The sequence below is a fragment of the Chroicocephalus ridibundus genome, chromosome 7 (genome assembly GCF_963924245.1).
Source record: "Chroicocephalus ridibundus chromosome 7, bChrRid1.1, whole genome shotgun sequence".
NCBI classification, from domain to species: domain Eukaryota; kingdom Metazoa; phylum Chordata; class Aves; order Charadriiformes; family Laridae; genus Chroicocephalus; species Chroicocephalus ridibundus.
This window is the reverse complement of record NC_086290.1, coordinates 26,031,670-26,048,836: the sequence shown is the minus strand read 5'-3', so window position 1 is coordinate 26,048,836 and position 17,167 is coordinate 26,031,670. Positions and strand designations below refer to the sequence as shown.

Below are 17,167 nucleotides of genomic sequence, written 5' to 3'. Positions count from 1 at the left end.
TGTTTTGTGAGTCAGCAGCGTGTCAGTCAGCCCGAGTGCCCTCTTCTCTTAGCCATCTCCTGGTAGCTTGGATGAGAACTGAAACTGTGGGCTTTGGGAATACTCCCAATAAAACTTTATTTATTATTTTTTTTAATGCACCTGAAAAATTTTTCTCCCTTTTACCTTTTTACCAATGGTCATTACTATTTTTACTTTAAAAAGACTATTTTCTTATTTAAATTATGCTACAGTTGTCTTTTAGTCTTGGAGTTGAGAGATATTTCTGTATTTTATATATATAATGTATACACACACACAAATACACACTATAGATATATATACATGTTACTGCGAGTGGGAGTTGCTGCTTTTCACACATACTTAGCTATTCAGTAGTAAAGAACAACATGGCAGTTTTCTATCACAAAATGTAAAGCACAATCAAATTTAGAGGCTCCACGTATTTTGGAACTGCATAATGTCATTGTATTTATCTCCAAGTACGCTGTGGAGTATCCTGTGTGAGGGCACTAATCTAGATAGTTTACGTAAGACTGCGGAAATTCAATTCCAGAAATGAACCTTTGCATCTCTAGGAACAGCTGGAGAGGCTCAGGTCTACTCATCCCGCTCGGAATGGACACGAGGAATTTGGATTAGATACAGATGGAGTGAGGATTTCGTTAATGACAGAAAGAGAGGCAAACATGTTGAGGCACAACTGCCTGAATGCAAACGCTTAATATCTGTGTACGTGTTTCTGTCTTTCAACTATGAACACCATAAATACGCTATCACGCAAGAGGCAAAGCATATGCAAATGTAACAATACCCCATTACCTCTCCAGCAAAAAAGAATTTTCATAACTCATTCATACCCCATTGAATAAATGCTAAGATTCACTGCTGGCTGTTAATTATCCTCTACAAAGACCTGGTTATTGTGTTCAATCTTAGTAAAGGCGCAGTTGTTATTGTAGTGTACATAGAGAGAATGGTACCTGAGGGAGCGGGGAGGAAACACGCTTGGGCAGAATTTTAACAAGGAGAGCTCTGTTGCACAGAAGGGATTCATAGGGTGGGATTTTGATATGTGCTTCAGGAAATTAAGCTTTTTCAAGACAAAAAGCCTTGCTGTGACTCTCTTGAATACATGATATTGCTCAGTATTTGAAAGATGCCAGCCACTTAAAAATTGCTCGCTGTTATTAAAAGGAATTTCTAAGACTACTTTCACTGAAGGGGAAGAAGGGAGGAACTGGTCTGTTTTTCCCCTGAAGTCTACGACCTCATCATCATATCAAGGTAGGTGTATGCAAGAGCTCACAAGGCCCATTCATCACCCCAGGGGGTTTTGAGGAGCACTTGGAGGCCACTGGCCAAAGGCAGCAAGCCACTTCCCCCACCCCAGCATGGTGGTGGAACAGGGACCTCACACGGGAGCTTTCCCTGCAGGTCCCAGGGCAACGGCACAGCAGGAGAGCACCGGCTGGCGCTGCCCTTTGGGCTGGGCGCAATGCCGAGGCCACCGGGACTCATCAGACTTCAGAAAAAGAAGAGCTGGGAACAAAGGTGACTTATCCCAGGGAGTGACGTATTTTCTGCGCTGCACTGTTGGAAACGCTGCCACTGCGTGACATTCCAGCGTGTCCAGGAAAGCTCCACTGAAGGTGTTATTTTAATGGGTGAGTTCGTTCCCACATGTCCTCCACTATTTGAATGTCAGGCAGGAGGAAGCAAAGCCTTGTGACATTTGGGTTGCTAAAGTTGTTGCTGTTGTTATGAAGTGTGTTGGTGGATCTAGGCTCACGTGGGAGGACTAGCCTTGCTCAGAGGTATCACATCGACTGCAAGGAAGTTAATGTCTCCCCCTATTTCTTTTTCTCATTTCTACTCTACGCCCCTCTTCTCCTTGGTTGCACAGGGACAAGTACAGAGCTCACACAGGTGTGCTGCTTGTTCCAAATGTGCGTGCTGAAAGGAGAGAACAAAGCATGTAGCTTCAGGTGGAAATGCCGAGAACAAGAAAACAGAATAAACAAAGCTGAAGAAAAGAGAAGTAAAACTTCTATAAATACCGAGCATAGCTAGGAATGAAGGGAACAGAAAGAATATATCATAAGTCAGGAAAGTGAAGCAAGAACTTTGGGGTGAGATATAAAAAACCATGAGATATTACAGGATGATCCATAACCGTTGGTCCAGCTTACTGAGGCGCTGGCTATGGCACAGCCCTGTTGAGGTGCCCTCCCCTGAAAGGCCAGTTTGAGATGACTCTGGTAGTCCTGCCACTGCCTGCTCCACTGGGCTTGAACAGATTGGGACGCTTTTGCAGTCCCTAGTGGCTAATCCAGTAGAGCCGTTAAGAAAGCAACACCAGGAGACCCGGTTCACTTAGGAGATATCTTGGACCCTTGCCTTGTGTTGAAAAGGAAAGCCCTCTGTAGGCCTCCCCCAGAATCCCAAACTTGGTCTGACTGTAACACTGAACTAGATTAATTATACCTGCTGCTCATCTGTTAGCGCTGCGTCCAGCATTAAATCGTCTCCGACCCCTGAGCAGATCCTGTAGTTGAGAACACTGTTACCAGCTCGTGCTCAGAGACTTTCAACTTAGAGCAGCTACAAACAGTCAGCAGCTACAAACAGTTCATGAATAAGAGTGTAAATAGCGTGATATGTTGTTTCGTTCGCTCTTTTAAGTTCTTAGAGACCAAGCTGGGAGATGCCCGCTGCTGGATGGCCAGCAGGAGCTGCCGAGCGGCTCTCCCGAGGCAAGACCTGATACTTAAACCCGACGTTTGCTGCTCAAACGCTGTGTGTGGACAAGCAGGATCCCAAGGCATTTCCACTACCCATGGCTTGGGAAGTGTTGCAAGAGCATTTTGTCCATAAGTCTTCACGTTACTAGACTTATTTATTTATTTTTTTGCATTTTGGCACAAACCTGGGTCAGAAGGGAATACTGTAACTATTTTGGGGGTTTTAATAGTGTTAACTACAAACTGTGTAGTATTCTAATAGCTGCTTGCAAGGCTCTTGTTTATTTGGGAGCAATTTGTAAGTGTCACATCTGTATAACTTTCAATGTTTAATATTAAAACATCTCGAGAGGATTTTAAAGATTTTTTTTTTTTTTTTCCCCTCTGTTGATTTTTGCGATGAGTCAGAGAATAGTTTGGACGCCCCTTCTGCCTCTGATTTTTCTTGACCCCCCCAGCTGTTGCCCTGCAGCTGTGGCAGACGCACGCTGCCCCTCCTGGGGTCTCACTGGCAGCACCAGGGGAAAATAGCCCTCGGCAAAATTCCATGGGAGGCGTGCTGTGCTCCATGGGTAAAGCTGCAAATTAAGAGTATGTGGGGGTTTTGTTTTGTTTTGTTTTGTTTTTTTTCCAGTTCCTGCAGGGGTGTAAGACTTGCCTTGACTAGATCTACCTTCTGGGAACGCAGTGTCAGTGTGGAAGAACGCTGGGTCTTCCTGCTTTCTCGATGTCTGGATTGGATTTATCAGCCTCATAATAAAAGGATACAAAAATGAATATGCAAAGCGTTGTAAGGCAGGAAGGGTGTTGAAGGGATGTATTTGTATTTGTGTCTCAGAGGTGCCAGTGTGACAGTGTTCAGGTGCTCGGGCAGAGCGACGGAGCGGGCAGGCTGTCAGGGCTCCCACCCGAGGAGCGGTGACAGTTTACTTTCCCTCCTCCCCTCCATTTTATTCCTTCATTCAACCGAACAGCATAACCACCTAGCGCTGCAGCGTTTAAGTGCTATTTTGCAATGGACGCACACAACCCAGAGTATGGGCTTTTCTGGGTTCTTACATTGCTTCTTGTTATTGTGACTCTCCTCATCTATTTCCAAGTGTGGCACTCCTCATGAATGGCTGCCAGTTTCTTAGGGCTCAATTCCTACCACGGTTAGACATGACATGGCAGATGAACAGTCCGTTTGCTTGTGCAGCCTTCAGTTTTGGCCTGACTGGTGGCTTATACGTGGTTAGTCTTTACACATGAGGGAAAGAAACACCAAGGCAAACATCTGCAAGTCAGAGAGCTGTTGAGATGAGCTGAGACCTCTGGGGCCAAGCTCTTTTCAGTGGTGCCCGTCGGCGTCCTGTTGGACAAGGGGTAATGGGCACAAACTTGAACAAAGGAAGTTCCACCTAAACATGAGGAGGAACTTCTTTCCTTTGAGGCTGGCAGAGCCCTGGCATAGGCTGCCCAGAGAGGTGATGGAGTCTCCGTCTCTGGAGACATTCCAAACCCACCTGGACGCGTTCCTGTGCAACCTGCTCTGGGTGACCCTGCTCTGGCAGGGGGTTGGACTAGGTGATCTCCAGAGGTTCCCTTCCGACCCCTGCCATTCTGTGATTCTGTGAAGCAAATGTGCATCAAAATACAGGACACCTTGTCACAGTGGTGTTTGTGATCTTGCTCTTCCCACCTTGTGTTGCAGCAGCAAGAGGGTATTTGCTCAAGGGACGCCGTCTCCTGGTGAATGTTGTGCCTTAACATGACTCAGGGCAGTGCTGGTGCTTGAGCAAAGGAGCCCAGCTGGGACTGACACCTCTGAAGGGTTCGGGACCCCCTCCAGCAGAGCTGGGATCAGCCCAAAGCCCCTGGCTCCTCTCCCAGAGGAGACTGCACGCCTGGAAGAAGAGCTAGAAGAAAGGGGAGCCATATTCCTACCCCAAGAGTAGGGAAGGTCATCGAGGACACACCTGAAGAGAGAGAAGTCTAAGCAGGGTGGGCACACAAGGTAGGTGACTGTGGCTTTGGGCACTTGATACGCCTCTGGTTTGTACTGTGTGACAGAGCTCACTCAGGACTTCAGCACGGAGGCAAATGCCCACAGAAAATAAACGTGCGTCAAACACACAGGTGATGGATGGAGTGAGTAATCTCACCAGATTCATGAGAAAAACACGGAGATGAGATCAGCCACAGGGGAAGCAGAGCAGAGACTGGGTAAAAGTGGAAAAGAAACAAAGGGAGGGAGAGTTATCCCTTCTTTTTTGACAGTTTTGGGGACTAAAACAAATATCCAGTGTAAGAACTGAATCAGAAACATTTTTTTTTCTTCTTTGTGTGAAATAAACTAAACTAGATCAAGAACTGCCCCTAAAATGCGAGCCTGCTTTCTGGAATGGAAAAAAGGAAACTTACACAGTGAGAAGGGGGTTAAAAAGTAACAGGAGGAAGGACTTTATCCTTCTTCTACTAATCCTTAACCTTCTCCTGGGAACTAGCTTTCCTGATGGAAGGATATGTCACATGAACCACACAAACTGGGTTTTTTTAGATCAAGATTTCACTTAAATGTGCCACTCCGGGCTCTTTCTGGGCTTCTTGGGTCAGCGGGTGTGCCTAGGGCACACCAGCTAAGGGCAGCCAGAGGGCTACAGGGCAGAAAGGCAAGGGGCCAAGGGGGCGCTGGGTGCCTGGCTCTGGAGCCCTGGTGGAAGGGGAGCCAGTAACACTATTTTCTACATGACAGAGGCAAAATATCGCAACAGACCATTTCCCTGATGGCCAGATGCGATGCCAGCAACTGTGAGACCCACAGTGCATCTGGACAAGGGAATGTTACGTCTTTGTTTGGGTTACTTCTAATATCTTCCTGTTATTAACAATGATCCTGCTGAATGCCCCTTCCTCCATGCAAACATGCTGCTTGACTGTAGTCCATCGCAGCGCCGGCGGCCGCGTGGGTGCGTGGGTACCCCCGTGCCCCCGAGGAGTCTGGTTACATCTCGTACACCCACCCGGGCGAGCAAAGTGAAGGTTCGTATGGCCACCAGGTCAGGCTGTGGGGGGATTTTGATTTAATCACGTCTCATGTATGGCAAGGGGGTATCATTGTATTTTCTTTTTCAGCTTTGCTTTTTCCAACAATTTTAGCTACCTCATGCGGGGAAAGTAGTATCTTTTAAAGAATACATTCTATATTTGGTAATGATTCGAGGCATGAATGTGTCTGAAGGAGAAAGGCTTTTCAAGCGGCATGCTGCTGGCTCAAAGGTTCCTCAACAAATTCTGCCGGGCTCTGCCTCTGAGCCGTGCTGCCCTCTCACCAGCCTGAGCCTTCAGGGATCAATTCGGGAACTGCTTGAGACTCGGCACGATATTCTTCAATGGCCCCTTTCTTCTCGGGAAGAAAGATACAGGGAAATGTCAGAGAGAATTAACAACTTAGATGGGCGGGTGGCAAGGCTTGAAAACCGTACAGAGATGATTGAGAGAGGAGCACTGTCCTACAACGAAACAGTTACTAATACTGCACAGGTGCACTTGGAAAAAAATGTTTGCCTTTTTTTTTTTTTTTTTTTTTAAGTACAGCACAACCTTAAAAAAAAGAAGTGGAAAAAACAAATCTAACTAATCTCCAGCCAGTATCTTGGCAAATAGCAGTAACTGACACAATGTTGGGAATGGCTTCTATTAACATGCAGGCTGAAAAACTCAAGTTGGCTGTTAACGCCCAGGGGCCGTAATGACACGCTTCCTACGCACAAGCGCGTGCCGAAGGGTCCAAACCAGGGAGCGCAGGGCCGGGCAGCGGCAGGCTCTGCAGGATTCCCCGCTCGGACACTGAAGAACCCAAGAGGACACCGAGTCATCCATGAATTCAGAGCCGCTCCCACCATTAACACCTTGAGTTGTTTCCTTTCTGCGTAACTACGGCCGCACGGTACAAGCAGAACCTGGGCTGGTGCTGCGTGGGCGCTGCCCCTGTAGCTGGCCGCCTGCTTCCCAGGACGCTAACTGATGCTGCGTGGCAGAAATCTGCAAACTGTGAAGGCATATGTATGTGGAAAATCTACAACAGGAAGGAAAAACGTTTTTCCGAAGAACAGAATGGAGCAGTAGCCAAATAATTAGGCACTTACTCAAAACAGAGGACAAGGAATGATGATGTTTTTTTTTTTCTTCTTGGAGGTGGAAAGGTGGTGAGAGGGAGGATGGATTTGGATCCAAAAAATGGGAGTTTAGTTCTTGGTTCTGCCGTGACCCCTGGCACGGCTCTCGGTACTCCTGCACATCACATTCATGTCTGTGAAATGGGGATAATCTCTTCCAGGACCAACTGAGATTTTATGAGGAGAAATATCCTTGATGGACCGAGTCCTCAGGCAGGGAGGCAGAGCACTATCGAAGGGAGTTCTTGGATTTCTATAACAGGCATTGCTGAATTAGATAAGCAACAAGCCAGGATTTCAAACAGTTTTTGAGTGGAACAGTGTTGGTATCCAACAAAGAGGAAATGTTTTATATCAGGAGATAAGGATATTTTGTTTCTCACAGTGTAAACAAGAAAATATTTGTCTTTGTAGATTAGCTGCAGCAACGAAAATACTTTGCGTAGTCACTAGTTGGGAGTTCTCCGACTCTGCTAATGCATCCCAAACGGTACAAACCAGAATGGGGAGTTGAATTAAATACGAGATACTGGGCAGGTTGAGGCCTTTTCACTCAGGGTACATCAGGTTGTGTTCTCCGTGAAGTCTCTTCTCTGGTTGTCATCATCACACCCGTGACCTGCGTATCAAACGTGGAACAAACGGTAGACGAACTGATGAGGAGACGGGAGAAAGGAGCATTAGCTCACTGTCATGTTGGTGGCCACTCGTTTTTGATGTGCGACTGGCCGCCTCTTGACCCCTGTGGGAAATCATTAGCATACTTTAATTCCCATTGATTTCTATTTGACAAAAGCAATATCTAATTCACACTTTTTCACAGAGGCCAAATCGGGGCTCTTTATGCTGACTTTCACAAATAAGTTTCTTCTCCCCAGAAGCAGATGGCAAAGTTTCACAGATCATTTGGAAACACCTAAAATTGTTTTTTGTTTTGTTTTGGTTGGTTTTGGGTTGTGTTTTTTTGTGGCCTTAGAAGCCCCTCTCCTTCGTTGCCTGAAAATCATGGGAATAAGGAAACATTTTCTGACTGCAGCACTTCCAACTAGGAGCATTATCGTGAATTACAGAACTGTGAGGGTCTGGGTCCCAGAAACTCTGAAATAAAGTGAGAGTTTAACTCCTAGGCCATGCAGAGTCATACTGCCCCGGGGTCTTAACGCCTCAGGGAACAGTAAATAAGAATAAGGCAGCTTTCTCCCTTTGGCCTAGAATTAACTTGCAGATTTAATCGACCTGTTTTATTGCAGATGTTTACGTTGCATTGTCCTACTACAGGAATTGTCATTCATCCAGGAAATAAAATGGCCCCAATGACTTGAGTGTCACATAAAAAAAGGTAAGAGCACTGCCAAATTTCTAAGGTTTTTATGATACTGTTCCCTCATACTGTTACAATTAAAGTCAATTTGTTGAATATTTGCTTATTTGAAAAACACGCTATTCTAACTTCCTCTCTGTCTCCTTAAGTAATGAATGACAGAGCACACAAAGAAAGCTACTTGTCTATTTTATTTTAGATCGGTGTAGGAAAAAGAGGGACTGACAGGTATAACGTACTGAAGAGAATGGGTATTTACTTTCCCATAAAATTGCAAAATGCAGCTAGTTTAGAAGACCGTAACTTGATTTTATTGCTCCAAGCCTTGGAGATTCTTATGACTGTGCCAGGTCATTATTATTCTCTTAGCAACAAAAGATTAGGAAAAAGTTCATTAAAAATATCTCAGGCTAACCTCACACGTGTGTAGCAGCAAGAAGAATAATCATGCCACACACATCCCTTTGTCACCCTGTGACAAGAATGGGCACTTCTGTTTTTCTCGGAGTTAACCTTTTGGGGAAGAAGAGGGGAATAGCAGGATTTGGCTGCTGAATTCTTTCATTATCTCTCCTTCCTTTGTGTGGGGCACGAAGGACGGTGAATCAGAGCACTGCTAGATGTGGCTGCAGGCATCCAAGGCGGTCTATGTGCATTGATTGCCTCAACACCTACCAGCAAGATTGCTGAGCTTGAGAGCCAAGTTTCCTCGCTACACAACATGAAGAAGAATAAAAAGTTCCTGGACGATATTTTTAGAGACGTGACCGTGCCGAGCAAAGGAGGGTCTGAACAGTACAGTGCAGAAAAGAGGTAGAGATGAAAGATGAGTTACTGTGACTAGGACATAAAAAGGCAGGCAGCCATCCAGAGGGGATTGCGAATGTTGGAGTACCAGAGTTTGTCCCTGGATGCGTGGGGCGAAGCAAACAAACCTTGTCAAACATGCCCCAGCTATGATCAGGAAGGAAATGTGACTGAGCCGAGCACTACAGTGCGTAAGGGTTGGGAAGACGGCGCGTTTATGGGTACATCATGCAGCAGCCAGGTTGGACCCTCTCTCGCTTTCAGTTTTCCTTTGGCATCCAAGCGAGATGCCAATGACACGTGGCACTGGTGTGTGTCTCTCCCGCAGACCAGCAGAGCCAAGAGTGCCGAAGAAGTCTGACTTACTCCTCCCTCCAGCTGCGTCTTCCGCATGGACACCGCACCTCTAGTACAGAAAAATCAGGGAACTCGGTAACCCTGAGATGTGTATCCCTCACCAAACTTCTGAGAATGCTTAGGCCCTTGGACACCAGTGATGTGACAGGTTAGAAAGTGGGATGAAAGGCTTTCTAACAGCACTGGCTCTTGCTGACTTAAACAAGACCAACGTCCTGACTGCCAGGACATGAAGTTTTACTCCAGTCTCCAGGATTTGAGAACCTGAAGTTGTTGCTTTCTCTTTGTCTAGTGTGCTGCATGCGGATCACTGAGACTCTGGTAAGAATTCCCCACGGGGTCTTTGAGAACACATTCTGGTCCTTCCTTTCATCTCGGGTTTCAGCTCATCAGGTTTGGGAAATCTGTATGGGAAAAAAAAATAAAAAAAAAAATATCTTTTTTTCCCCAGAGCGAAAGGGCAAACACTGAGTGTGTCATCTTCAGAGCTGGACGGCAATGGAATAGAAATCCATCACAAACCAGTAGTCCCTTGAGCGGTGAGATCTGATGGGCCTTGGGTGATCTCTTGTGTGGATTCTCCTAAGTGTACATAGCTGGAAGCTCCAACTGCAGCTTTTCCCGGGGTGGGTATTCATAACATCATTCAACTTTGCAGCTTTCGTGGTGTTTAATAAGGGTTTAGCTTAAGCTGCAGTGGGTCTCTCTTCTTTTTACTTAGCAGCCTGTTTTCCTGAAATGTATAGGAATGTAACATTTTTAGCCTTTTATTGCTCTGTCAGATGTGGTTAAAATTGGCTACTGTTTGTTCTTGTTCCCTCTCTTTCTCTTGCACAACGTGCAAGTATGTACGTGCACGTATGTGTGCACACATGCGCACACACACCGAGATTTATTATACATACGAAGAGATAACGATCTCAAAACCCTTTTAATTTCTGTAGGAATCCAGGCTAGGAGAAAAAGTATTGTAATGCTTTTTCTTTGGGAGAGGAAAATGAGAATGAACTTTTTTTTTTTTTTCTATGCAGCAGACAGAATATTCAGTTACCACTCTGTTTAAACATAATGTGTGTTGCTCAAAATCTGGCACTATTATTGTAAAGTAAAAAAAAAAAAAAACCAAAACAAAACTAGTGGGATCCTTGTCCTGGAACTGCATCCTCATGCTTATGCACAGCACGCACGCTTCGCCTCCAGCGCCTGAGTGGTCCTGCTGAGACTGGAGGAACGCGTAGGGAATGTAGGCTTGCCGTGAGATCCTGTCTCCATTACATCTTTTGGAGTTTTGCCATGGAAAGGAAGGCATTTTACCCTTCGTTTGTAAGTAATTAAGATGATAGTGGAGTTTTGGAGTTTTCCAACTTTGCGAAAACAAACTAATAGCAACGATCCACTTCAATAATTCGGATATTAATTGACACAAGTGAGAGAAACAATACATTAAAAAATAATTAACTTTCGTTAATTAATTTTTAGAAATAGGAAGGACACCTGCAGGAAGCGCAGGCGTTTGCAAGTGTCATTAGATTGGGAAGGCTGCGCAGTAATTCTGAAATGAAAACAGGTCAAAAGGACCAAGACTTGATCTGCAGCACGGTCTGAGAAGTGGCGTGAACTATGTGGTTGCCACTGAGCTGCACAGACGTGATGAAGATATGCATGTTTTAAAGATGTCTATAGAAGCCAGAGGTTAAATAGCAGTTAAGAAATGTCCACTGGTGTTTTATGTCAGCACCATCAGCGTGTTATCATCATTTTCAAGCCTTGAACGTGCCTTTTTCAGACTTAAGCTGAAATAGATTGATGATTCTTTTACTGAGGCATTTCTTAGGTAAATTTTAATAAGTATCTCTTCCCACCCAAAAAACCCAGTGTTTTCTGTGACCAGAACTGGAATTTCCAATCTCACTCGGCTTTCTCTTCCTTGGTATTTGTGATGGAACTCCACTTGTCCGTGCTATTGCAGGAAGGGAAGGTGAACCTATCTGTTACTGTTGTCTTGCCCAAACGTTAAATTTTGACTTCTCTGCAGCGCAGACACCAAAAAACCTGAAATCAACCCTAGAACTCTCCACCTCCTCTTCCATAGTTAATAAGTAGAAAGGCACAAACGTAATTTGTTCTGTTGCTCTTAATGCTTATGTGTACTTTAATGAAATTATGCTTGTAGGAGAAACCACAAAGGCTTTATGCGCCACTGTGGACATGCCAGAACTCTGTTCCAAACAACTGGGGTTCCTCACAGGGGGTGAGTGCGGATCAGGCATTTTGGGGGCATTCAAGCCAGCCAGTCTAGAGCTGGCATGGGCTGCGTGCCATCCCCTACTGCCAGCCAAAATAAAATGCTGAGAACCGCTGCGAGGTCAGGTCCTTCCAGCACCAGGCACCTCCCAGGGAAGGTTCTCCTGCCGCACGTGGCACCCAGCCCTCTTCTGGAAGTCACTGCCCACAGCTTCTCCTTCAAAGATCCTGTCAAGGATTGTTGTGTTGCGGTGTTTTGTCTTTTTAAGAAACAAAAAAACCACCTCCCGCATCTAAAGACGTGTAAGAGCTTAGAGCTGTTATCCGGGTTTATGAATCTCCTTTACATACAAAGGATGGGGCCAGGCTCTTCAGTGGCGGCCAGCGACAGGACAAGAGGTAATGGGCATAAACTTGAGTGTAGGAAGTCCCATCTCAACACGAGAAGGAACTTCTTTCCTTTCAGGGTGGCAGAGCCCTGGCACAGGCTGCCCAGAGAGGTGGTGGAGTCTCCGTCTCTGGAGACATTCCAAACCCGCCCGGAGGCGTTCCTGTGCAACCTGCTCTGGGTGACCCTGCTCTGGCAGGGGGTTGGACTAGATGATCTCCAGAGTCCCTTCCAACCCCTGCCATTCTGTGATTCTGTAAATGGACGCTCCCTTGATCCCTGGCTGTTCAGACCACCTTAACCCTGTGGCCGTCATGGTGACGGCACTGGGGCTGCCCACCAGACCCTGCCCACAGCAGGGATGTGGTTTGGACTGTACCCCCAGACTTCCTTCTCCTAGAGGGAGCCACAGAGTCCTGCTAACTTTTGCTCTGGGAACAGGAATTCAGACCGAGATTCCTAAAAAAGATGTCACTTCATCCCTCTAAAAATACTTCCTTTCAGAGTATGTAACTCCTGCTATTAAGTTTTCAATTTTTCAGTAAACATATGTGCATGTATATAATTTGCCAGTCTCTTTCATTTCCACAATGGCCTACTTTTCTATAAGTACTATTAAAAGTAAAATGCTAAATTGGGAGACAGAATTACGCTAGACAAGACACACATAACAACACACTTTTTTTTTTTCTTTCAAGAGAATTTATCTACGTTATCTATTTATTTCCATTCCAATTTTGTGATGGACTACGGAGAGGAATCCTTAGATGCCATTTTACGGATTCTGCAAGTCATCGTTACGGACTTCTTCCTCTGAACAATTTTTCTAACCTTACCTAAAGGATCTATGTTCTTTTTCCAATTGTTTCTAGAATTACATTGTATCTGTTGTGATGACCCTGAAGGGTAGGAATTAAGCATAAACAAACCGGATAATGACAGGGCCCAAAGGCAGTAAATATCAGGAAGCTTGAGAGATACGTATTTCTGATTTAAGCAAGGTGAAATGAAGGAGTTGTCTACAGTGATTTACCTGCTAAAGGGCAAGTTTTCAGCTACATACCCCTCTGCTTTTTCCTGCCACCTCTCTCCAAATGGGAGACAGATTAGATGAGTGCTTCCTCTTTGTAAGGAACAAATTTTGTTAATGAAATAAGTTCCTCCTTAGATGGAATAAGCTGCCATTTGAGTAAAAACCACCCGAATTTTACAGAGAAGATATAACTAAAATGCTCTTTATTTATTTGTATACAGAACTGAAAACAAGCCAGTACAATTAATGGGGGAAAAAACCCTCTCGTGCAAGTACATTAAAATTCTTCTGTCTTAGTCACATAGTTTAACACAAGAAAGAAAAACCAGCAGAATTAGTTTTCTCTTAACATGTAATTAAGGACAGAGCCTGTTTACCAGTCAAATAATAAATGTCCCCATGGAATCCGACAATTTGCAAAATATACAAAAAATATATCACTCAGGGAGAGTTGCAGCTGTAACAAACCAGGAAGAACTTCTGACTAAAAGGCAACATGACTTATTTTGTCCTAATTGCTTAAAAAAAAAATCATAAATACAATGACTAGGCTAGAAACAATGTTCCAGAGGACTGTCCTCACACATTGGCATGTGTAGAGCCTGGACAGACTTTCTGTTGGCCCCATTATTTGAAGATTTGTCATCTGTGTTGGTGAAGAGTCACAGCCTTTAGATTTGCGCACAGACTGGGTTGTTGGGCTGTTTAGTCACAGGTTCTTCCTCTTACCGTGGCCAGGTTGCGTGTCTCGGATCTCCGGTCAAGTGCAGAAAGCATCTGGAGCTGGCGTGTCCCTGCTGTGAAGGCTGTGCTGTCTATTAGTTCACCAGGCCACTCTTTATTCCGTAAACAGCTCCCGCTGGACGCAAGCAGGTCAGCGGTACCAGATGCGTCCCCTGCTAGCAGCTGGATCCAGGTACCACAGATTTCTCTTTGACTTCTCTTTAATGGAGCTGTTTCTGGCAGAAGCTAGTATTTTTAGAATTGCTTTCCCGTTATAAAACAGAAAAATTGCTCTTCTAAAACCCAATGTCATTTTTAATAAATATTATTTGTCTTTTATATGGTTACACTCGGATACCATCACACTTGTGCAGCAGACTATACAAACGCCTTTCAGATGCTCTCGAGTACTGTTTACGGCTCCTCTAGAGGCCAGAAATCCTGGGCTACTGACAGGATTTACACAAACATAGCCAAAAGCAAGCTCCGGTGCAGTCTAGCAAGCTTGACACCCTGAATTTATCTACTTGCTGCGGCTGAAGGGAGTCCTACCTTCCCTCATCTGCTCCCACCCGTGGAGCCCCATACCCCACTGTGTCCAGTTTGACTCGGCTTGCGATGTGGTGAGCAGCGCTTTTGCAGGGTTTGTTTTCTGGCAGTTGTGTAAGTTGATTCAATTATGGCGAGGTCAATGAGCTATTAGGTTGGCTCAGTTGCTTCTGGGCAAACCACACCTACTGCTCAAGCCTGCTCCCGCCTTGCAAAATTTGTGCTCTTGTAGCCACTCATCTCAGACCAGGGAGGTGCTTTTGGGGGGATGACGACACGATGCCAGCCCACACTTTTCTCTGACCACTGCTTCTTCCTTGCTGATTTTACACCTGGCAAGGACTCATTTCTCTGTTGACACCCAAAGGGATGAACTCCAGTCATGCAACGATCTCCAACTACTACGTGCTGACTCGAGAAACCTCCCAGGCCAACCTCCTGTCAGTCCTGCCTGTGGCCCTACGTAAACATCTCCCAATATTCTTAAGCAGACGGCCCCACACATGATGCAGAAATTAGGAGTGTGATGTCTAGGGCTAGCAGCTAGATTCTTTTTCCCATTTGCGAGGATTTAAACTGGAAAAGAAGGCCGAAATTCAGAATGAAGCTGAATTCTAGTAAGCTTAATAGGTCTGATTCAGAACCTTGTAATTATCTTGGGTTTTGTAGTACCAAGTAAATGTTTGGTACTTAGAAAGCAAAACATATGGCCCTCCAGATTCTACTGAAATTTTAAACGGATGACTACAGTAAAAGAAGGTACCTCAAATTCAAAAGGATACCTCCGCTGAATTGTTTTTTGTGTCCTAGTTACTTTTTCAGGCATGAGATTTACAGATAATTAATTACGCTTGTTGTCCCTTCAGTAAAGGCTGCGTTTTAAGGTAGCTTGTGGAATCGTTCCTACTGATTCTTCAGCACCGTTTTAAACTCAGCTTTTCAAAGTAAAGCGACCCAGGTCTGAGTTCTCCCAGTGCTACAGACCACACTGCCGCAGAACACATCCCTGCGCATCTTGTCCGGTTGCACTCTAGGCTTCAGCATGGTAAACCCACCACTTTACAGAGGAATGGAGTAACATGGATGTAAAAACTGAACTGGACCACATACCAACGACCCTTAAATAACACGTTACTTTAAATCAACGCAGGGTCACCAACAGAAGGGACTTCTAAAGGCAGAAATAATATGTCATAAGTCAGAAGTCTGAAAGGAGTATACAGACACTTCCAGGCATAGCAGGCACTGTACTGGACGGAAGTTCGGTTGGGTTGTGCACTTCCTTCCAAACTTGTACTGAACCCATATCCCCACAGAGACTGACCTCCAAGACAAACCCATGAGAGATAAATTACAGTGTCCAAACACAGCACTGAGATTACAACTGAACTACAGGGTAGATGTTAAGTTCTAGCGTTCCTTCCAATTTGCATCTTATTTGATCTTTCAAAACCTTCCCTGAAGTTTCATCAGAAGCTGGTAGGCATCACTTCCTCTCCCGAACTCTACTGCTACTCACCACAAAGGCCGCGTCTCAGTTCTGAAACAGCTGCATTTTGGTATCTGGTGGAAGAATTATCATTATGCACAGACCAGCGCTGCTTTCTCTGTACCTGCACAGCTCACATTACAAGACACCGTTTTCAGCGAATGGATTGAGAATTCATCCCAGGAGCTGCAGTTTACCACAAGCAGCCTAGAAGCAGGAGGCAAGGGCTTAAAGGAGCAAGGCCCTTTAATAATAAACTGGTCATGGTTAGTTTGTTCAGATCGCATACTGATACAGTACATCTGGTGGGTAATCTCAAGAAAGAGGAAACAATGGCTCCTCTAATTGGGCATGGCGCTCAATCTCTGTGGGGATATGGGCACAGTGCTAACTCAGCAGGAAGACCACCACCTAACAGAACTTCCAGGCAGTACGCACACGATGATCTCCCCGATGCGCACAGGATTTTTCTAGTGAACAGCTTGATGCTCGTACATGGATAAACAAAAAGCTACAAATAATGTCTTTTCTCATTTCCTTGATTTTTTGGTTTTTTTTGCTTTTCATGTGTTCTTAATCTTCACTGGGAAACAGTAAATAAAACCACTTTATTTTTGTTACCAATCAGCTTCTATTTAACATTTCTGATTGAGTCTCTTCCTTACAACTCTTTTTCATAATAGCCTACCTTTTTTGCAACTTTATTGTAATTTATCTTATTTTTATAATAGTCTTTTAATATTCTATTATGTTTTGCTTCTTTTTTATCTGAATATTTTCATCATGACGTCCCCCTAATTTTAGGTACTCGACTAGAAAAAGTTGTTACTCAACTAGCGTTGTGAGGCCTATTTACATCTGAGTTTTACTGCACTGAAAAACTCCTTAACATGTAAAAAAAAATCCCATTATTGATATTTCAAATCCTTCTGTCCTAAAGCATTGCAGTTATGTATCAACCCTGCAATCCGATCCATACAGGTGAACTACTCTTTTGACAACATCTCACTGAGGTCGCAGAGCTCTCACAGTACATACAACTGCAGAAGAACTGTCCTAGACAACATAATCTTCTTAAAGCAAAATGCCATCAATGATGTTTGGCAATACCCTGCTAATTAGCAAGGGCTGGTTTTTTTACTATCATTCCCACCTTCCCAGCATACGAACAGGAATTATTTCCTCTTACAGATCAATCTTTAAATGAGCTGCTTCCTAGGTTATAGGAAGTCCAAAGTCATCTGTTACAGTTCTGGTTCCAGGATGACAGGCCTTTCACCAACAACTTCTGATATGGCAAAATAAAGTGCAGGTTTTATAGCAGCTGTAGAAGACTTTTTTATTAGATACTACAG

General features: G+C 44.7%; 1 long non-coding RNA gene across 2 annotated transcripts; it reads left to right on the top strand.

The window, feature by feature from the left end:
- Nucleotides 1-4,306: 4,306 nt before the first annotated feature.
- On the top strand, nucleotides 4,307-10,813 carry LOC134518665 (uncharacterized). 2 transcript variants are annotated; one of them, XR_010072032.1, is made up of 5 exons: nucleotides 4,307-4,740; nucleotides 8,152-8,240; nucleotides 8,819-9,707; nucleotides 9,838-10,012; nucleotides 10,418-10,813. It is a non-coding gene; the product is annotated as an uncharacterized LOC134518665 (long non-coding RNA). The 2 variants fall into 2 exon arrangements; XR_010072031.1 differs by having other exon boundaries at nucleotides 8,819-10,012.
- The last annotated feature ends 6,354 nt before the right edge of the window (nucleotides 10,814-17,167 follow it).